Source organism: Glycine max, chromosome 18, assembly GCF_000004515.6.
Source record: "Glycine max cultivar Williams 82 chromosome 18, Glycine_max_v4.0, whole genome shotgun sequence".
Classification (NCBI taxonomy): Eukaryota; Viridiplantae; Streptophyta; class Magnoliopsida; order Fabales; family Fabaceae; genus Glycine; species Glycine max.
The window spans coordinates 37,167,949-37,192,465 of NC_038254.2; positions in this window are offsets into that span (position 1 = coordinate 37,167,949).

Here is a 24,517-nt window from a genome sequence, read left to right on the forward strand (position 1 = left end):
CATCTTCATTAAAAAAAATTATTTGAAGTCTCTGTAAGGCTGTAAAATAGAAGTGAAAAAAAAATCACACATTGCGTTTACCTGTGGGCATAACCTGCATGACATCACACATTGTTGTCAGTGCGTGTGCTTGTTGCGAGCTGATTTTACTAGGGACACGAAACATATTCTCTTCTATCTCATGATCATGATGCAAAAGCATTAGCATCAAGCACCATGCACCCCATGGAAAGTGTCTTTTCTCTCTTTGTAGCCGCTAGAACTGATTTTATCCAATTTCTGGTGCAGCTTTTTGGCTGCAATTACATATGTCTATGGGCATATGATTCCATATCACCAAAGTATATATATGCATATGCACACATTACCAAACAGGTTCCAATGCCAAGGTGTATCCCTAGTTACCAAACAGGTCATAGCCTTTCTAGTTAGGCTCTTAAATTGGCACCCTAGAATTGTCTTCTTATTAGAGGTGTTCATGTTAAACATATTTACCTACAGTTGAAGATGATAGGTACATATTAAAGACATTTACCTACAGTTAGGAGATGTAAGTATAAGTTAATGACTTTTACCTACACACTATACATAGTAGGTAAAACCTATAGTGATAGACAATTAGTCATCATTATATTCCTCCTCAATGTTGACAGAAGAAACGTCCGTAGGACAAAGTCTATTATACATTTACCTACGAATTTTTTTATTTATAGTGACAGTTTTTGTCCGTAGGTATAGGTCATTTTTCTTGTAGTAAGGCAAAATAACAAATAACAAATGTGAAACCAAGGCATTAATGTACCCACGGAATTAAAAATTACAAGATCATGTCATATTTTCTTTTAAGGCTGAACATTCATACATGTAATTTTGCTAGTATAAGAAATAAGTAAAACATATTAACAAATGCTAAAGATTTGGTTTATAAGAATAATTTGTTCAATAGTGACCAAATTTTGCTATCTTTATAATTTCTTAGTCACTGTCTTCCAGTCTATTGATTCTCTATTCAAGATCCATTAACCCCTCAGTATATTGTCATGATTCATTTTTCCCATTTCTGTAACATCCCAATTTTTCATAAACTAGATTAAAAAGAATTGTTATTTATAAATAAATATAATTTTAAAAATAATGATGAGATTTTATAAATAAATAAATAAGGAGATATAATTATTAATTAAAATAATAATTTGAGAGAAAATAAAAAGGGTATTTTATTTATTTGTTTCATAGAGAATAAAATAAAGTTTGTTTTTATAAAATAATAAATAATAAATAAATAAATAAATAGAGTAAATAATAGGTCGAAAATGCCCCTAGCTATAAATAGCAACATGATAGGTCAATTTTTTTCTCTCTTCTCTCAAAACCCTCTCTTTTTTTCGCAGGCCACCTAACCCGTCTCAGAAAAATTATGATCTCGGCCTCATTTTCCGTTGGATCGTTGTGAAAGTTGAGTACCTTGTTCGCAACCCAATTCTGACCATTCTCACCGTAGGGAATTTTGATATTATGTCTGAGCTAAGAGAAATACCCCTCACATTGTAGCATTTTCCTTTCCCGCAGAAACCCAGATCTGTCTCGGAAAAACTAAGATCCCGGTTTCATTAACCGTTGGATTTTCATGAAATTTGGATATGTTGTTGGAAATTCAATTTCGCACGCCTTGACCGTTGGGATTTCCGAGATAATAGTTGTGGAGGGAGAAAAATAAATCGCATGATGAGAGTACAAGTGGAGGCTTCAATCCCTTCTCTGTCCCTTTGACGTTTAGGAACTCTATCGGAGCAGTTAGAGGAAAAAAATTGGAGGAATCTCAGGGAACCGCTAGAGATGCTGCTATCGTTGACTGAAGACACGTGAGCCCGCTTAGAATATTGTTATTGAGATTGAGTAAAAGTGTAAAGTAGAACATGTGTTGAATTGTGAGATATGTGAAAACATGTGATTGTGGATTGTGACATTATGAGATGTGAAATTGTGAATGAGTTTTGGTTGTGAATAAGTGTGTGATTAACTCTTGATGTGACATTATTCGTGTTGTAAGCTATGAATTGTACAATAATCCGACCAGTGTTATCTTGAGAAAAGTGTAAATGCGCAGTGTTAAAGAGAAAGTGTAGGTTTCCTATTTAGGAACTAGTGTTAAAGAGAAAGTGTAGGTTCCTATTTAGGAACCAGTGTTAAATTGTAGCGCAATATGTTGTGCGTGCTTAAGACACGAGTGTGAGGTTGTGGGTATTGTATAATTCACTAGCAGTGTCTGTGTGCTAAAATGATTTTAGGGGTTGGACCTGAATCAGGAGGGAGAGGCCCTGATAGACTCTTCGGAGTGTAGGCCTTGGGGGTCATCGGGTTTGAGTGCTTCTTTAAGCCTATGCTGATCCCATATGGTTGGAGCATTCTCGCAAAACATCGTGACCCTGACTGGTATCCCTATGATCTTACTTAGTGAGAGTGACCTGACAAACCCATTGTGTGGTGTGTCTTGTTATGTACTCCTAAGCGCCGCAGGGTGGTTTTTCACTGACATGGTATCACATTGCATGTAGGCTTGAGTCTTAGCATCATAATTGTCTCATGCGCTTGCTAATTGTTTATTATGAAATTGGGGTGTTATTATGTCTTGATTAGAACGTGTGATTCTTGTGTAAGGTGATCGATGGATGAAAAGTGAATTTTGAATGACAAAGTGATGAAATAATGTGAGATATGCAAAGTAAATTGTATTTGGCTACTATATGTTGTTTTGTTTCTCTCTAGTAGTTAGAAATGTGATACCTCACTCCCGGTTTGTTGTTTGTGTTTGGATCTTGTGATGATCTTGAACCTTGTGTTCGGGGGAGCAGATGGCTAGGTGAAGTGCTTAAAGGAACCTTGTGCTGAAGGACGTTGGGACACAATGCTTTGATAGGATGTGACAGTGGGACATAAGTTTTATATTAATTGCATAATGTTAGTCTATTTTATTTTATCTCACTGATTTAACAAAATATTTTTGTAAATTTTGACGGTCTTGTTTCGAGCCAAATATATTTTTAATAAGTTTTAATTGATAATAGTGAAGTGAATGTGAACCTTTTACCCGTGTGAATTTGGTTACCGATATTTTTTTTATATATTTTATTTATTTATATGTCGGGGTAGAGGGTGTCACAATTTCCATCTCCATAGTCTTCCTCCAAAGCCTCCATCTCTTGGGTCAACAATGCCTTGAGAAGGATTTCCAAATTGAACAGTTTACAATGTGAAAAATGTTAGCTACACTTTTTATGCATAAAAAATAAAAAAAAAGTATCAAAATTTTTATAATAACTCATAAGCTCCACTTAATCAACAAAATTATATCCATTTGATAGTGACACTTTCTGCATTCTGTTTCTAACATTCTTTCATTAAAAAAAAATTATTTTAAGTCTTCTTGTAAGGCTGTAAAATAGAAGTGAAAAAAAAATCACACATTGCTTTTACCTCTGGGCATAACCTCCATGACGTCACACATTGTTGTCAGTGCGCGTGCTTGTTGCGAGCTAATTTTTCTAGGGACACGGAACATATTCACTTCTATCTCATGATCATGATGCAAAAGCATTAGCATCAAGCACCATGCACTCCATGGAAAGTGTCTTTTCTCTCTTTGTAGCCGTTATAACTGATTTTATCCAATTTTCGGTGCAGTCTTTTGGCTGCAATTACATATGTCTATGGGCATATGATTCCATTTCACCAAAGAATATACATGCATATGCACACATTATTCCATTTTAATTATATTATAAAACATTACATATATAGTTTTGAGGCTTTTTTTTTTTGCATATGTAGTCATTTGAGCTTCTTGGATGGTATATCTACAATATGCTTCTTACATTCAACCTAATATTATTTCTTTCAAGCTATCTAAGTGAAATAAATGTTATCTCTCTTCAATCTTTTTAGGATAGTTTTGGATGATTGCATGACAGGGGGGAAGGAAGCCCGAAAACAAAATAGAACTTTGACTAAGCTTTTCCCAAATAAAATTACAATTCACATGCCACAGGTATATATAGGGGAATATTTGTAGGGTATTTTCCTCTCCTTATACTGTATTCATAGTATATTTCCATGTATAAGATGAGGCTATTCATAATATATTTCATGGTATAGGATAAGGCTCTACTAGCATCCTGGAAGCAGCAACTGGATCGAGAAGTTGAGACTCAAAATTAAAGGAAATTTACATCACTTGCACATAGTGAGTGCCTTGTGTTTGCTTGTTAATTTAATTCGTTGGCATAATTGAAAGGCATGTTTATTGCAACATCTACATATTTTCATGCAAAAACAGAGTTGGAGGCAACAATACTTTCCTTAATATGTTATTTCATTGTGGTACTAAGTAATTCACAGTATGATTTATATATGAATGGATGGGATACCAATTAAACAATCAATGCAACTTATGCTTTTCCATGGAAGTTTGTTTCCTTTGCATGTATGTCCTTTAGATCACCACTTTTTAAGGTTTGGAGAATGGTGTTATTGTATCAATTGTGCAAGGACGTTTGGTTTGGGTGGGTCTGTGAATTTTATTTTTTCTAAACTTTACCTTTGTCTATATTATCTCTCATCCATCTTTGATAACAATCTCATTCTAAGTTTTAATTCAAGGCTGACATTTTTCTCTAAATTTTCATTTTTTATTTATATTTAAGATAATGAGAAGTGATTTAGTATCCCTTTTGGTCTTTATTTGATTATGTAATTTTTTGCAAATCTATATAGGAGAATTTAGACCGTTGATTTATTTGGTCTGTTTGTGAATCCTGCAATAAATTAGAAACTAAGACGGTTCTAAAAGAACCGTTGTAGTATGTTTTAGAAACTAGGCGGTTGTAAAAATAGCCGTCTTAGTTTCTAAGACATACGACGACGATTCTTTTGAAACCGTCTTAGAATGTTAAACTCTCTAAGACAGTTACTCAATAACCGTCTTAGAATTCGCATGTTGACTACACTATATTACGCCGGTTTAGCACGTAGAACCGCCTTTGTATAAATTAGATTCTAAGGCGGTTGTTGGATAATCGTCTTAGAAAATGTTACTTTCTACGACGGTTCAAAAACCGTTGTTGTAAATACATTGTGATATTATGACACTGGCATCTAAGACGGTTTAAAACCGTCATAAAAGATCTTAAATAACTGACTTAAAAGACCATTATTGTAATAGTGTCTGTTCAAATAAGAAAGAGCATCAATAAGTTCTTGACAATTCTTAAACAGCATGGCCTGACAAAAGCTGAGGTTCTTAATATATTAAACATTGGGCCAACTGTTGATTTTAAACTATACCTAGTAAGTATCAAAATTTTGATTTTCCAATTTATGTTACACCTAAGCATTTAGTTAGAAGTTTGTAGCTCTGTAATTTTTTAGCTGTGACCATATTGTCAACAAATTATTTTAATAAATACATACGATCTGTATGTCTATCAAATTGATATAATGTATCAAATATTAAAATTCAAAATTCAAATTTAAATTGAGATAGACTAAATTTAAACAATAGAGAGAAATAAAAAACTTAAAAATAAATTAGTGTGACATACTTGATATAGGAGAAGTTATGTAGCTTATCATGAAAAAGAGTGAGTAGTTCCTAATATTCCCTTGTTCAAGAGTGAATACTTTTATAAGGGTGAATTTATGCATCACAATATAACATGTTGGTCCCGAGTAAAATTTTAAAGTGAAGCTTCATCATCTTTGCATTCCAACATTGAAATTGTTGGGCTGGCCCATGTATTCCAACTTTAATAGATGTACATGTGTGATATTATAAAGTTGGAAAGCCTACACTAGCCCTCTAAATCTATCCCAAAGTAACTTTTTAATAAAAATATTAATTTTTTATTTTAATATTATTTGTTAATTAATAGTATTACAAATAGTTGCATTTTTTCATTGAACTTGATTTACATCATGGAGGAGGATAAAAGCAATGCATATATAAATTTAACCTACACTTCTTTTTAAGTTGTCAATTAATTAAAAATCCCTTTTAATATAGCTTTTAAAATATTTATTATTTCCTATTAAAAATATCTATTATTAAAATTAAAAAATTAATATTTATCATAATTTATGATTTAATAATAATAATAAAATATACTCCCAGTATATATACATATTATTTTCTATTACTTTTTTTAATGCAAAGCTATATAAAATGGCATAGCTATTGTATTAGTTGGTTCTTAGTATTTATATTGTTGTCTCACTTGACCAAATTTTATATATTGTTCACCAAACAAGTAAAGTAAATTATATCTTCCCCCGCTATTGTTGGTTTGTATTCAATGTTCTGTTTGTTCCAGCATATCACAAGTAAAGTAAATTATATTGCTTAAAGGTTTTTGTGGCAAGTCACTTGCCTTCTTTCCCTCAAGGTGTGTTTCTTTTTGTTCCAGCATATCACAATCCTCAGCATTTTGGCAACTATTTGTTCCAAGTGATCCGAGATTGGATCATTTCCTCCCTCCCCTTCAAGATGATGATAATTCATTATATGAGGATTTTTACATTGACGTTGTGTATGTTCTATTTCTTTTTGTTCCCCATGATTCTATGTATTCCCTCACTATCGACATTGTTATTTTGTAAATTGTATAGGAAGTTTCTACTCTACAACAGTTAGAGGATTAAGATGCTATGAGAATCCAAAGAATAAGATTACTGTAGTACTTGCTGAGGAAGAGCAAATCTGGGGTGCATTCTTCAGGGTAACGAGATGACATGAGTTTAAATATAATTAACGGTGCTGCTCTCAGTTCTCTTTGCAGAATATTCTTTTCATTTGTTTAGAACAGAGAATCAGTGATCAGACCCAACAGTAATATAAGGTTAATGTCAGTTGAGACTGCATTAGGTACACAGGGAAAATGTGAGGTCAGAGACAATAGAATAGGAGTTCATAAAAAGCCAACACATACAACTAAATTTCACTAAACAGAAAGTGTAGTGTTCAAAATGAATGGGTTAGACTAATGTAAACTTAAATCTTCATATCACTTTTGAAGGTAATCTAAGACCTTAAGAAGTTAGAGTTGAATATCCATTACGTAACTAGGATTGCCAGTTGCAAGTAAATTTCACCGAGGTAATAACATTGTAAGTTCCTAAGAGCAAAATTATAATCTAAGCAAGTTTGGTTAGGCTCTCAAGTGGTTGGCAAGTCTCGTTTAGGTGGTCTTTTTGGCCTTGGTTAACAAGAAAAACGAGTGTTAGGTACAAAAATTGGAAAGCTCCACTACACATAATAGTGGTATTATTTATTTCAATATTTGATTATGCATTCATGGTTAGTTTGCTTATTTTGATCGTGTGGTTTTCTCCATTTATAAACTTTGAGACTTATATCTTATGATATATTTTGTCTATTTGATGCGATGAACTATCAGGTGGAAGGGTTAGCAGTCCTTGCAGGCACAGAGTAAAAGATCCATTTTCAAAAAGAGTACCGTGTGATGCATTACTGGAGTAATGTGTTTATGTGCTTGTGACGGTAAGGCTTGCATGCGAGGCCATGTAAATACCTTTAATGATAACTATGAGAAGAGTGCGACTTTTAGTAGAGTTTATTATGGTGTTCATTAGCTAGGAGATGTAAGTAGAAGTTAATGACTTTTACCTACACACTATACATAGTAGGTAAAACCTATAGTGAAAGACAATTAGTCGTCATTATACGCCTCCTCAAAGTTGACAGAAGAAACGTCTGTAGGACAAAGTCTATTATACATATACCTACTGATTTTTTTATTTATAGTGACAGTTTTTGTCTGTAGGTATAGGTCATTTTTCTTGTAGTAAGGCAAAATAACAAATAACAAATGTGAAACCAAGGCATTAATGTACCCAAGGCATTAAAAATTACAAGATCATGTCATATTTTCTTTTTAGGCTGAACATTCATAGATGTAATTTTGCTAGTATAAGAAATAAGTAAAACACATTAACAAATGCTAAAGATTTGGTTTATAAGAATAATTTGTTCAATAGTGACCAAAATTTGCTATCTTTATAATTTCTTAGTCATTGTCTCCAGTCTATTGATTCTCTATTCAAGATCCATTAACCCCTCAATATATTGCCTTGATTGATTTTTCCCATTTCCATCTCCATAGTCTTCCTCCGAAGCCTCCATCTCTTGGGTCAACAGTGTCTTGAGAAGGATTTCCAAGTTGAACAGTTTTCAAAGGAGAAAATTCAGGTGCAACATCAGCATCATTACCATTTGTATTTGCTTTTGATACATGAGGTCCATGATGACAGAGTAGCTTTAGACTGCTTTTTTGCCAAGTAATATTGTTTGCAATTTTTTAAAGTAATTTTGGGTATGTAGTAATTTTTCAATGCAATAGCTTTGGTGCTAGAGAATGCAATCACACAATCTGAAACTTCTTGATGCATTCCAAATTGCATAGCCACTCTCTATGTGGTAGGTACTTTTTTATAATACATTGTTGCAAACAAGAATCGAAATACTCATGCATATAACAACCAAAACTATTTTCATTTATCCAAATAACTCTCACATGGTAACCAAGTTTCCTTTTTTGGATTAAAAGACCTAAACTTACCAACAAATTGAACATGATTAAGGGTGCCAAGGAAAATTTCCCCTAGTAGAGTCCAGGGAAAATCTCACACCGTCAATTTTCAATTGATTAAGTTTGTTCCACCTAAATAGCATAGGTTCTTCATTGGTAATGAGCCTAGGCTATGGTTGCTAATTTTTTAAACTCTCCCACAGCTAAGTTTGGACCAAGTAGTAAAAGGGTGACCAAAGAGTTAACTACAATTCCAATTATTCATTACCAGTCAAATAAACTATTGTTTTCTTCGATAGACCAAAATCATTTTATATGTTGGATAACACTGTTGGTCACATAGCTGATTCTCTCTAGCAAGATGAATAACAATAAGAAAAACAAACTTTCTCACCAAGCCACTAGGAGAGAAGCCAATCATTGCCAAGCAAGTTGCAAGGGACGTTTCATGCTCAATTTCACTCCCACTATTGGCAAAAATCCATCCATGCTAATGTTTATATAAACCCCACTCTTTTTACTCCTTGAAGATTGTTGTTGTCCCCACTCTTTTTACTCCTTGGAGATTGTTGTTGTCCTATTCTATGTATCAATTTCTTCTCCAGCTTCATCATTTCCTAGCTTTGAAATGGGGTAAAGACAGGATCACCAACAGTTGCAAAACCCTCCAACACCATCACATCCTCCAAGGTGACATTTTTCTCACCTAGGAACACAAAAAGGTATTTGTCTAAGGGCACAACTTCTCAACAACCCAAAACACATGTTTTCAACCCAAGTGCTTCATAGTAAAAAATGAAAACATGAGTTTTGGGGTTGTTGAGAAGTGGTGCCTCTGTTCAAACAAGAGAGAGCATCAATGAGTTATTGGCAAGTAATAAACAGTATGACCTAGCAAAAGCTGAGGCTCTGAACATATTAAACATTGGGCCAGTTGCTGATTTTGAACTATTCCGAATAAGTATCAAAATTTTGATTTTCCAATTTATGTTACACCTATGCATTTAGTTAGAAGTTTTTAGCTCTACTATTTTTTAGCTGTGACCACATTGTCGACAAATTATTTATATAAATACATACAATCTGTATGTCTATCAAATTGATATAATGTATCAAATTTTTAAATTCAAAATACAAATTTAAATTGAGATAGACTAAATTTAAACAATAGGGAGAAATAAAAAACTTAAAAATAAATTAGTGTGACATACTTGATACAGGAGAAGTCATGTAGCTTATCATGAAAGAGAGTGAGTAGTTCCTAATATTCTCTTGTTCAAGAGTGAATACTTTTATAAGGGTGAATTTCTGCATCAAAATATAACATGCTGGTCCCGAGTAAAAGTTTAAAGTGAAGCTTCATCATCTTTGCATTCCAACATTGAAATTGTTGGGCTGGCCCATGCATTCCAGCTTTAATAGATGTGCATGTGTGATATTATAAAGTTGCAAAGCCTACACTACTCCTTTGAATCTATCCCAAAGTAACTTTTTAATAAAAATATTTATTTTTTATTTTAATATTATTCGTTAATTAATAGTATTACAAATAGTTGAATTGTTTCATTGAACTTGATTTACATCATGGAGGAGGATAAAAGCAATGCATATATAAATTTAACCTACACTTCTTTTTAAGTTGTCAATTAATTAAAAATCCCTTTTTATATAGTTTTAAAATATTTATTATTTCATATTAAAAATATCTATTATTAAAGTTAAAAAATTAATATTTATCATAATTTATGATTTAATAATAATAATAATAAAATATACTCACAGTATATATACATATTATTTTCTATTACTTTTTTAATGCAAAGCTATATAAAAAGGCATAGATATTGTATTAGTTGGTACTTTGTATTTATATTGTTGTCTCACTTGACCAAATTTTATATATTTTTCACCAAACAAGTAAAGTAAATTATATCTTCCCCCGCTGTTGTTGGTTTGTATTCAATGTTCTGTTTGTTCCAGCATATCACAAGTAAAGTAAATTATATTGCTTAAAGTTTCTTGTGGCAAGTCACTAGCTTGTTTCCCTCGAGGTGAGTTTCTTTTTGTTCCAGCATATCACAATCCTCAGCATTTTGGCAACTATTTGTTCCAAGTGATCCTAGATTGGATCATTTCCTCCCTCCCCTTCAAGATGATGATAATTCATAATATGAGGATTTTTACATTGGTGTTGTCTATGTTCTGTTTCTTTTTGTTCCCCATGATTGTAAGTATTCCTTCACTATTGACATTGTTATTCTGTAAGTTGTACATGATGTTTCTACTCTACAGCAGTTGGAGGATTGAGATGCTATGAGAGTCCAAAGAATAAGATTACTGCAGTACCTACTGAGGAAGAAGAAATCTGGGGTGCATTCTTCAAGGTAACAAGATGACATGAGTTTAAATATAATTACCGGTGCTGTTCTCAGTTCTCTTTGCAGAATATTCTTTTCATCTGTTTAGAACCGAGAATTAGTAATCAGTTTCAACAGTAATATAAGGTTAATGTCTGTTGAGACTGCACTAGGTACACAGGGAAAATGTGAGGTCAGAGACAATAGAATAGGAGTTCATAAAAAGCCCACACATACAACGAAAATTTCACTAAACGGAAAATGTAGTGTCCAAAATGAATGGGTTAGAATAATTTAAACTTAAATCTTGTTACCACTTTTGAAGGTAGTCGTAGAGCTTAAGAAGTTAGAGTTGAAAATCTATTATGTAACTAGGATTGCCCGTCGCAACTAAATTTCACTGAGGAAATAACATTGTAAGTTCCTAAGAGCAAAATTATAATCTAAGCAAGTTCGGTTAATTAGGCTCTCAAGTGGTTGACAAGTCTTGTTTAGGTGGTCATTTTGACCTTGGTTAACAAGAAAATCAAGGGTTAGGTACAAAAATTGGAAAGCTCCACTACACATAATAGTGGTATTATTTATTTCAATATTTGTTTCTACATTCATGGTTAGTTTGCTTATTTTGATAGTGTGGCTCTCTCCATTTATGAACTTTGAGACTTATATCTTATGATATATTTTGTCTATTTGATGTGATGCTCTATCAGGTGGAAGGGTCAATAGTCCTTGTAGGCACAGAGTAAAAGATCCATTTTCAAATAGAGTACTGTGTGATGCATTAATGGAGTAATGTGCTTATGTGCTTGTGACGATTAGGCTTGCATGCGAGGCCATGTAAATACCTTGAATGATAACTATGAGAAGAGGGCGACTTTTAGTAAAGTTTATTATGGTGTTCATTGGCTAGGAGATGTAAGTAGAAGTTAATGACTTTTACCTATATACATTGTACGTAGAACCTATAGTGACAGACAATTAGTCGTCATTATACGCCTCCTCAAAGTTGACAGAAGAAACGTCCGTAGGACAAAGTCTATTATACATTTACCTACGGATTTTTTTATTTATAGTGACAGTTTTTGTCCGTAGGTATAGGTCCTTTTTCTTGTAGTAAGGCAAAATAACAAATAACAAATGTGAAACCAAGGCATTAATGTACCCAAGGCATTAAAAATTACAAGATCATGTCATATTTTCTTTTTAGGCTGAACATTCATACATGTAATTTTGCTAGTATAAGAAATAAGTAAAACATATTAACAAATGCTAAAGATTTGGTTTATAAGAATAATTTGTTCAATAGTGACCAAATTTTGCTATCTTTATAATTTCTTAGTCACTGTCTCCAGTCTATTGATTCTTTATTCAAGATCCATTAACCCCTCAATATATTGCCTTGATTCATTTTTCCCATTTCCATCTCCATAGTCTTCCTCCAAAGTCTCCATCTCTTGGGTCAACAGTGTCTTGAGAAGGATTTCCAAATTGAACAATTTTCAAAGGAGAAAATTTAGGTGCAACATCAGCATGATTACCATTTGTATTTCCTTTTCATACATGAGGTCCATGATGACATAGTAGCTTTAGACTGCCTTTTTGCCAAGCAATATTGTTTGCAATTTTTTAAAGTAATTTTGAGTATGTAGTAATTTTTCAATGCAATAGCTTTGGTGCCAGAGAATGCAATCACGCAATCTGAAACTTCTTGATGCATTCCAAATTGCATAGCCACTCTCTATGTGGTATATAAGAAATAAGTAAAACATATTAACAAATGCTAAAGATTTGGTTTATAAGAATAATTTGTTCAATAGTGACCAAATTTTGCTATCTTTATAATTTCTTAGTCACTGTCTCCAGTCTATTGATTCTTTATTGAAGATCCATTAACCCCTCAATATATTGCCTTGATTCATTTTTCCCATTTCCATCTCCATAGTCTTCCTCCAAAGCCTCCATCTCTTGGGTCAACAGTGTCTTGAGAAGGATTTCCAAAGTGAACAATTTTCAAAGGAGAAAATTTAGGTGCAACATCAGCATCATTACCATTTGTATTTGCTTTTAATACATGAGGTCCATGATGACATAGTAGATTTAGACTGCTTTTTTGCCAAGTAATATTGTTTGCAATTTTTTAAAGTAATTTTGGATATGCAGTAATTTTTCAATGCAATAGCTTTGGTGCCAGAGATTGCAATCACGCAATCTGAAACTTCTTGATGTATTCCAAATTGCATAGCCACTCTCTATGTGGTATATAAGAAATAAGTAAAACATATTAACAAATGCTAAAGATTTGGTTTATAAGAATAATTTGTTCAATAGTGTCCAAATTTTGCAATCTTTATAATTTCTTAGTCACTGTCTCCAGTCTATTGATTCTTTATTCAAGATCCATTAACCCCTCAATATATTGCCTTGATTCATTTTTCCCATTTCCATCTCCATAGTCTTCCTCCAAAGCCTCCATCTCTTGGGTCAACAGTGTCTTGAGAAGGATTTCCAAAGTGAACAATTTTCAAAGGAGAAAATTTAGGTGCAACATCAGCATGATTACCATTTGTATTCGCTTTTGATACATGAGGTCCATGATGACATAGTAGCTTTAGACTGCCTTTTTGCCAAGCAATATTGTTTGCAATTTTTTAAAGTAATTTTGGGTATGTAGTAATTTTTCAATGCAATAGCTTTGGTGCCAGAGAATGCAATCACGCAATCTGAAACTTCTTGATGCATTCCAAATTGCATAGCCACTCTCTATGTGGTATATAAGAAATAAGTAAAACATATTAACAAATGCTAAAGATTTGGTTTATAAAAATAATTTGTTCAATAGTGTCCAAATTTTGCAATCTTTATAATTTCTTAGTCACTGTCTCCAGTCTATTGATTCTTTATTCAAGATCCATTAACCCCTCAATATATTGCCTTGATTCATTTTTCCCATTTCCATCTCCATAGTCTTCCTCCAAAGCCTCGATCTCTTGGGTCAACAGTGTCTTGAGAAGGATTTCCAAATTGAACAGTTTTCAAAGGAGAAAATTCAGGTGCAACATCAACATCATTACCATTTGCATTTGCTTTTGATACATGAGGTCCATGATGACAGAGTAGATTTAGACTGCTTTTTTGCCAAGTAATATTGTTTGCAATTTTTTAAAGTAATTTTGGGTATGCAGTAATTTTTTAATGCAATAGCTTTGGTGCCAGAGAATGCAATCACACAATCTGAAACTTCTTGATGCATTCCAAATTGCATAGCCACTCTCTATGTGGTAGGTACTTTTTTATAATACATTGTTGCAAACAAGCATCGATATACTCATGCATATAACAACCAAAACTACTTTCATTTATCCAAATTACTCTCACATGGTAACCAAGTTTCCTTTTTTTGGATTAAAAGACCTAAACTTACCAACAAATTGAACATGATTAAGGGTGCCAAGAAAAATTGCCCCTAGTAGAGTCTAGGGAAAATCTAACACCGTCAATTTTCAATTGATTAAGCTTGTCCCACCAAAATAGCATAGGTTATTCATTGGAAATCAGCCTAGGCTATGGTTGCTAATTTGTTAATCTCTCTCACACCCAAGTTTTGACCAAGTAGTAAAAGGGTGACCAAAGAGTTAACTACAATTCCAATTCTTCGTTACCAGTCAAACAAACAATTGTTTTCTTCGACAGACCAAAATCATTTTATATGTTGGATAAAACTGTTGGTCACAAAGCTGATTCTCTCCAACAAGATGAACAACAATAAGGAAAATAGACTTTCTCACCAAACCACTAGGAGAGAAGCCAATCATTGCCAAGCAAGTTGCATGGGACGTTTCATGCTCAATTTCAATCCTACTATTGACAAAAATCCATCCATGCTAATGTTTATATAAACCCCACTCTTTTTACTCCTTGAAGATTGTTGTTGTCCCCACTCTTTTTACTCCTTGGAGATTGTTGTTGTCTTATTCTATGTATCAATTTCTTTTCACACCAACAATTGCAAAACCCTCCAACACCATCACATCCTCCAAGGTGACATTTTTCTCACCCTAGGAACACAAAAAGGTATTTGTCTAAGGACACAACTTCTCAACAACCCAAAACATATGTTTTCAACCCAAGTGCTTCATAGTAAAAAATGAAAACATGTGTTTTGGGGTTGTTGAGAAGTGGTGTCCTGAGACAAATACCTTTTTGTTACCCTAAGGTGAGAAAAAAAACACCTTGGAGGATGTGATGGTGTTGGAGAATTTTCCAATAGTTCATGATCCCGTCTTCACCCCATTTCAAAGCTAGGAAATGATAAAAGTGGAGAAGAAATTGATACATACAATAGGAAAACAAACTACAAGGAATAAAAAGGATGTGGTTTATACAATAGCAAGGGTGGATATTCGTCGATAGTGGAAATGAAATGGAGCATGAAACATTCCTTGCAACTTGGTTGGCAGAGATTGATTTCTCTCCCAATGGCTTGGTGAGTAAGTTTGTTTTCCTTGATGTAGATAATCAGCTTTGCAACCAATATTTTAAGCCAACATATAAATTGATTTAGGTCTGCTGAAGAAAACAATAGTTAGTTTGGCTGATGATAAGAGGTAACGCTTTGGTCACCCTTTTACTACTTGGTTCATATTTGGTTATGGGAGAGATTCTCAAATTTGCAACCACAGCCTAAGTTGATCAACCATGAAAAACCTATGCTATGTGGGTGGCACAAGCTAAATCCCTTGAAAATTGAGGGTACGAGAGTTGCCCTGGATTCACCTAGGGACTACTTTCCTTAGCACGCCTATGTTCAATATGTTGGATAAATAAAATAGTTCTTTTTTTTTTTGCTATATGCATGAGATTTTCAATGCTAGTTGTCACACAAATGTATTACACAAAAGTACCTATCACATAAAGAGTGGCTACGCAATTTAGAATGCATCAAGAAGTTTTAGATTGTGTGGCTACATTCTTGGGAACCAAAGGCATTTCATGGAAAAATTACTGCATACCCATATCTAACAGGAATTTCTATTTTCCTGCTTGGCTTTTTTTACGGAGATGTCACCACACATTATGTAGGATGGTGGAAGCAGTCAATACTGTATCATCATCGTGATTTTGCAAAGAATATTACTCGGTGAAAGAGCAGTCTATGCAATGATGCTGGTGTTTCCACCTGAATTTTCTCCTTTGAAAACTATTTTATTTGGAAATCCTTCCCAAGACACCGTTGAACCACTGATGGAGGCTTTGGAGGAAGATTATAAAGATGGAAATGAGATAAATGAATCAAGGCAGTTTATTGAAGGAGTATTGGATCTTGAAAAGAGAATCAATAGACTAGATACATTGACTTAGAAATTAAATATAACAAAATTTTGTCATTGTTGAACAAATTATTAGCTTATAAACCAAATCTTTACCATTTGTTAATATGTTTTACATATTTCCGATACTAGCATAATTAAATGACATGAATGTTCAAAAAATCAAACTACAATATGATCTTGTAGGATTTAGCAATATGTTTGTTTGTGTATGAAAGATATGTATTTTTAGAATATCTTTTGACATCAACCTATGTTTCAAACTTTTTAAAGTCATTCCATAAGGAAGGAACTTTGTCAATGATTCAAGATAGAATAATTAACTTTCATCTACATCCATATTGTGTTTGTTCGTAGAAATTAAGCATACATTCAATTTATGCACTTGTTTCATAAAAGGCGTACTATCAATCATCCGATAATTATAAAAATAATTGACAAGAAATTTCTTATTTTTTCCCATCATGTAGTTTAAAAAAGTGTCACACACGTACCTTTTCAGATTTGTCCCATTCAAATATAGCCATCATACTTGTTTTCTAACGGGGTTTAGCAATGATCTCATCTTCCCTATTGGTTGGGATTGGGATGTTGAAGACATACATACCTTTTTCAAGGTGTGATGATTGGAGACGCCACTTCAAAAATAAAGAAATACCGAGTGTGATGATATTGCAAGAAAGAACAAAAACCAAATTAAGAAAAGTACAATTTTCCAAGGTATGCATATAAAACACTAACCATTAGGCTCAACTCATCCCTAACAATATATGTAGATATTGGATGGAATATAGTGTACAAGACTCACATCTCATGACCCTTAGTTAAGAGTCACTTCTCATGGCTTTCGATGAAAAGTCACTTCTCATGTCTCTTTATTATGATTTGCATCTATTCATACATACACTTTATATGAATAGACATATATTTTCATAAACCTTTCATTAATTTATGACATCTTTCACATATTATACTCCCTCTATACTCATATATAAGCAAAAAAGTCCCCTTTTCTTGGACTCAAATTAAGAAAACATAACTAATTTCACCCCTATTTATTGATGTCATTCCTAAAACAATTTTCATTTAATTGTAATTCAATTTTTATAGAGTCATTTTTATTTAAGGTATCAGATTTGAGTGGAGGACATTTTAAGAATAACCTTACTTTCTACTTGAGATTAGTAAAATTAAATGATTTCAACTAACTTTCTTAATCTATGGGAAGTAATTATTTTTGCTTATATATGAGACCAGAGAGAGTATAAATCTTTGACGTGTATATATATATATATATATATATATATATATATATATACATACATACTATAATTCCTTCCAATTCGGTGAATTTCAATTGGAAATTGCTAAAGTTTATGTCATGGTGTTATGTTATTTTGTGTCTACATACTTCTAACTTAATAAATATAATATAGGTATCGATATAAGTAATTAAATTCATTAAAAAAGACTAACCTAATTTATGTATAATGTGCAACCATATCTACTCATCATTCAAAAGTAAATAGCACAATATATGAAGATCTTTTAACCCTACCAAAAGCAACAAGGAAATTTTGATGCAACTCAAAATTAATTTTCCTTCTAAATAAACTTTTACCTTAAACTGAAAAAATTAAGTAGGAGAGAATGTCCATTAAATAATCATAGGCAAAAGAATGTACTATACATATTAATCTATGAATGTTTAACACTGTAGATTTGTCAACAAAGGCGTACTTTACTAGTTAAGAGACTTAATTGTACATTTGATGTCTTTACTTTATCGGTTTTCTTAGGAATGTTCATAAACTGATTTTATCAAATAACTTTATGAATAAATCAAGCAAAAAACTTAAAATCAAATAAACCAAAAGTCGAACAAATTAAAATTTAATAAACCCATTTGTTTTGGATAAAATCAGATTTTGGATTTCATTTTAAAATTCAATCTAATTCAACCCAAACCAAATATATACATAAATATATTTATCTGATTAAAAATTTATATTAAAACTCAAGTTTACATTTTTTTCTTCTATAGAGTATTTATAAAACTATTGCATAACTTATACTTATCATATAACAAAATTTTATAAACTTTACCAGTATAAAAAGTCATGTATGTCTAGTTTTGGATAAGGTATGACTCATAATCCAAAGTTAATCATATAGAGAGAAATATTCATTTTACCAAAGGATGTTCATACTAGACAAAAAACAAAATCATTACACACTCTCGTATTTACATTAGTTTTCTCGGCAAATCAATGAGTTAAATTATAAGTGACCCCAACTTTTAAAGCTTATGAAGCCTATTTTGCAATGTTATCCCCCAAATTTCAGTAGCATCTCTACTACAATACCAGTTATGAAAATAATGCATGAATTCTAAAATGCAACACTAAGCAGAAGGGTCAATTTGTAAAGTTCATATAGCAATTCAATTCTAATCGAAATATAACCTATTTTATATATATTCATATTCCCGAAGAGTCTACTTTTAAAATATAATTTTATTTTCATCAAACGGTATGTGAATCAAACAAAGTAAAAAACTGTGTGAAGTATGTCAAAGCTGAAATTTGTAAAACAGCATGTGTGCACAAACTTTCAACACCAAATAATATAGAAATGACTCTAAGAGCCCATACTCATGGAGGATAGCCTCCCAAACCAAAATTGACATTAAAGAAAATAGAAACTCTCAATACCTTGAGAGATTTGAAGTCTTCTAGAGTTCAAGAAAATGCAAAACAAAATGGATTGATGAAAAACCCTTGTCTGCTAGAGCTCCCTCCTTGAATTTGATGTCCAAGGGACAAGATTTGAGTTGTAAAGGTGAGAACTTGACGTGGGATGATCATGATGTTAGAGAGAGAATACAAGGCAAGAGATAAAATCTCTCTTATCTCTCCTAAAACTCTAGAAGTGGCTGCGCATGACTGAGGACCAAGGGAGAGTGTTTACATTTCTTGTATTGTAACCCTACATCATGGAGTTTTGGGCCGGGTCCCATTGGCCCATTAGGTTTTTGGGTCCAAATTTGTTTCATTAGGATTAATTAAAGTTTCATTATTCATCTTGCAAGAGACTATAATCTTCTACGTTTCATTATATTCTACTCCTCCCCATTCCATTATAATTGTCATGTAAGAGAAAAAAAATTCAAAATAATTGTCATTTTAGCTTTTTAATGTAACATTAATCTACTTTTTTTTACTTATATTCTTAAAATATTAATGATAGAAAAAAAAGTCAATAAATGAATTAATGATGACGTCTAGTTTCCTGATATATTAAAAAATTTATTCTAGATTCCTATCGTTAGTTAAGTGATAACATATCTATTAGAAAATTTAAAATATAATTTCATGGGATTTGTGAAATCACCAATCTTTATTTAAAACCTAAATTACAATTTCTAATAGTTAAAACTCACCTAAATCAATTAAAGATGAGTTTTTTGAATCCTAGAACCTTGCCATGTCTCACCTCAATGCTTTTAGGAAAAAGATCAAATATATTAATAATTGGATGGACAATAGACAGAAGAAGTGCCATAGCACCAAGCCTTAGTGAGTTCATACAAATGGAAGAGTAAATAAATCCACAAAGTTACTCACCCATGGTACACCTTCATGAATCTGCCTCCCTTCCTAATATCCTGTATGCACCACCGAAGACATAGACCCACCTTTATGCTTAACACAATGTTGACCTCTCGTTCCCACTATCCTCGAAATCAGAAGTACAAATTTAATCTTTTTAGGCTAAATTAACGTTAATTGTTTTTCCATGTAGAACCACTAACCATCTTTCATTACAAGGATCTTGAAAATAAAATACCTGCTTAGCTTGTTTTGAGACGGCGGGAGTAATCTATTATTAGTTAGCTTTAATTAAGACAATTAAGGTTAATTTAATTCTAGTTAACTAATTAATAATTAGAAACATTAATTATATTAGGTCTTTGTCTATTTAAATTATTTATATTAGGCCTACACTAATTAATTAGTTAATTTGGTGTTCAAAACTCTAATTTCTAAGGTTTTGACTAAACTTGTTTCTTTCTACAAAATTGTCATAAATTGGTCGACTTACAACTCCTTACTTTGACTTTGGTTGATTGTTTTGGACATTAGGTGGGCTAAGCCTAAATCAAATCACTCTTAAAACCTTTACTTCAATTTCTAATTTATCAATTCACTCATCATCCAAAATTAAATAGTACATAGTATAGGAAGATCTTTTATGTATACCAAATAAAAAATTAGTTCTGATGGAATTCAAAATTTCTTTACCTTCATTTTTTTATCTTTGAAACCTTTACTTAAAACTAAAAAAGATAACATAGATTTGGCCAACTTTTTTTACCCTTCACATGCGCACACACTCAAAAAAAAAAATATTGTCCCTTTTATTGAATTTGTACCTATATATCTAGCTCAATCCTATAGCTTCCTCCTTGAGAAGGTAGGTTGGATTCATGTTACTTTTTTATGAAACCCAACCCTAAACAACTTGGTCACAAACAAGTTGATTGTGATTTAGTGAATCTGTTCTGAACATCTAAATTTCTTTTAAAATTTTTAAAACTGAAGTTTTAAATAAGGACAAAATACAAATTATGAAAAATCACCTTGAAGCTAGTCACTAAGCTGGTGCATCATGAAAGTGTTATGATGATATTGCTTAACAATTAAGTACTTAATCTCAATAAGTCAACAATGACATTCGAAGAAATCAAAATACGTTGTGGAGGGGATGTCCTATAGTCAATGTGTGGAGGGCAATAGAAAGAATTGGAAACCTTAATGTGATGCTAAGTGTAGAGAGTGAGAGAGAGAATGAGAACTTAGTAACTCATGAAAGACTTTGAAGTCTGAACAAGTTAGTGAATGTGTTATCACTAATATTTGAACTTTTAAATATAAAAAATATGTAAACATATAAACAACAATAGTAATTTTAAAGACATGTCACATCAATGGGTCTATGTGTTTGGTTCATGGGTTTAAAAATTAACACTCGTGACCCAACCCATACTTGAATGAGTTTGAACAAGTTGGAGTTGACCTCTAGGCAAGTTGGAGACATCATTTCTTCTTGTCCCCAATTTGTTGGAAAAAATATTCTGAATTTTACAACTTACCACATATCCATAGAAAGATAAATCATAAAATCTTGATACATATAAAGCAAGCCTCTTATAAAATTAATATATTAAAACAAATCCCTAGGTCATAACACATCAACCATCCAATTTCAATTCCAAATAAAATCATGACTTTCCAATCACGGTCTGTTCTCACATCATTCAAATGGTTGGACTGGCCACAAAAAACATTAAGAGTAAAAAAGTACACAATAAAATAGGATAGAACTTATCAGTTGATGATGTTTTTCGGTCGACAATGGTCAAGGCTATTTTTGGTCGATGCCAATGCCATTTTATGGCTGACATATGCTAGGTTTTTTGGTCGACATCAAGCTAGGGTTTTTGCCAAAGTCATTTTATGGATATTTTTTTGTTCAAATAGGCTAGGTTTTCGGTCAACGTTAGTCATTGTTATTTTTATGCTGACATCGGCTAAGTTTGTTTTCTGTTGATGGCAGCTGAGGGTTTGTTCAACTGACGTAGGCCAAGCTTTTTCTCATCAACATTAGTAGGTGCTACTTTTTAACCGATGTCAAGCAAAAAAATATCACCTGCCTATGTCATCCAAAAAAGTCCAAGTTGGCGTCCAAAAAAGTCCAAAAAATATCACCTGCCTATGTCGTCCAAAAAAGTCCAAAAAATACCACCATAGGCACTACAAGAAAAATGCCTTATACCTACATACACCTTTATCTACAAACATGAATTAGTGTAGGTAAACTTTAAAAATACTTTATTACCTACCATTGTTTAATGTAGGTTAAAGTCAAAGACTTATAATTATAGTTTTTAGTATAGGTAAATCTTGGAAAAATATATATAAAAAATTACCTATAACTATGTAGTGTAGGTAAAACCTTATAAAAACTTATACCTACAGCTAAATTGTACGTAAAATAAAAAAGATTTTTACTTACAAATGGATGGATAGTGTAGATAAATTAATGAAATTTTAAGATACTACTAGTATTTAATTTGAATTTGGTGTTTACTCTTATTTTAATTCCCATTGCCGGCTTTTGCGCCCTCCACTCCGCCTTCTGCTACACCAAGTTTGTAGTCGACATGCCCGTCGCTGGCGGCGACTTTAGTTACCTCCGCGTCACCTTTGGTCTGTACTTTCCAATGCCATTGTCGCTAGAGGCTTGATGGCGTACCTAGGCACCATAATCGGAATCTCCTCCGCCAAATGGCGCCTCACGGTCCTGTCTCTTCCTAAGGGCTTCAATGAAATAGACTTCGTCGCTGTCGCCGTCATTTTGCTCATCACTCTCATCATCTGCTACAGGTGCTTTCCACAGTTCTTACAATGAAGCTTCATTCTCTAGCTAGTTACCTTAGCCAGGAGATACTGGCAGAGCAAGAAGTTGATAGAGTGCATGGATTACCTGCGCAGCATCCGGTGAAGTTCAACAATATGGTGGTTATATCACTGTCAATGAAACTCAAGGAAGAGCACTGTTCTATTGGTTTTTCGAGGCCACTCACAAACCAGAACAAAAACCCATTCTCTTATGGCTCAATGGAGGTACTTTTTTTTGTACTAACCCAGCTCTTCATGTATATATTTATATTGCAATCGTTTTTATTTAGTGTTCACTCTCATGACTAATACATGATAACTTACCGAAAGTAAGGGTAATTTCTAGTGAATTTATCTTTTAAATCTTCTAGGCTGGTTTAATCTTTATCATTTGATTTTAACATGTATTAAAAGGAATAGAGAGAGATGAATTTCGTGATAATTTATGGAATTGAATGGAAGATAGTAGTTATTTCACGCTTAAATTATAGGGATGCTGATTGTAATCAAGCATTTAATTTTTCTTGATGTCAAGAATCACAAACCAGAAGGTCAGGAAGTGAGTGCAGCAGGAGTAAACATTGATAATCACATGAATGAAGGCAGTGGCTGGATTAACTCAGCATAACAATGCAAAGCCTATTGCTGATTCCAGTTTTTCCAAGGCTAAACCAGAAGATTCTTTGAACTCACAATTCAAACCGCCAGAAGCTTCACAACTAGTTTCTATCTTCACTATTTTATTCTTGTTTGGTTGCTCAAATTAAATGCATTGTTCTAATTTTTTGACATTGCTATTTTTCTTTGAAGGGGAAAACACACCCAACTCAATTTTTTATGCTTTTGATGTCCACCCCAACCCAATTATGTGTGTTTAAGCTGTATTAGCAATGTGATTTGTTATATTTTGTGAAAACTGGGAATTTAATTCTGTAATTGTCTGTTTGTGTACTGGGCTGGCTTTATTGCAGAAGCAAAGGAGACACTCTCTTGTTTTGTTACTTCCTTTTCTCTCACTTTGGTGTCTTACAGATGAAAATGTATGTTTCTACCATTTTTGTTTGTTTTCAAAATTAATACACTAATTTCAATTGAACCTTTCTCTTTTATATTGGGATATGATTGATGTTTAATAGCTTTGTCACAGCTTAGAGGGCAATGCTGGTGCACTCACAAATTTTGAGGTCCTTGATTTCTTATGAGCAAAAGGAGCTTCAAAGGATCCAACAAGAGTTATTGCCAAAGTAGCACAGTCTGAATACAAGGTTAGATTTGATTTTTCTAATAAATGGGAATACTTGTAAGTTTTATTGGTAGATGAATGTGCTGTATATCTAGCAGGTTTATGATTATTTGGTTGACACTGCTGCCTCCACGCACATTCTAAGGCGGTTATAAGAAAACCGTCTTAGAATGTGATGCGGTGGCATTTTTGTAATTAAAATCATTATATTTTGTTTATATGACGTATATTTTAAAGCGGTTATGAAAAACCGTCTTAGAATGTGATAGGATGGCATTTTTGTAATCATTTAAAATTTGAATGACGACGAGTTTCAAAACAGAACCGCCTTCCTATTCTTTCTTTTATAATACTAACCCTAGCTTGATGCCGCACCTCAACTTCTCTCTTCCACCTCGCATATCAACAATCTGCCTCTTCTCCTCACCTTCACCTTCGTTTCCCCTTCTTCCCTTCGTCACTCCTCTCCTTCTTCCTCCCTCTCCCCCCAAGCTCCCTTCCTCCTTCGCCTCCGCCTCCACCGCTC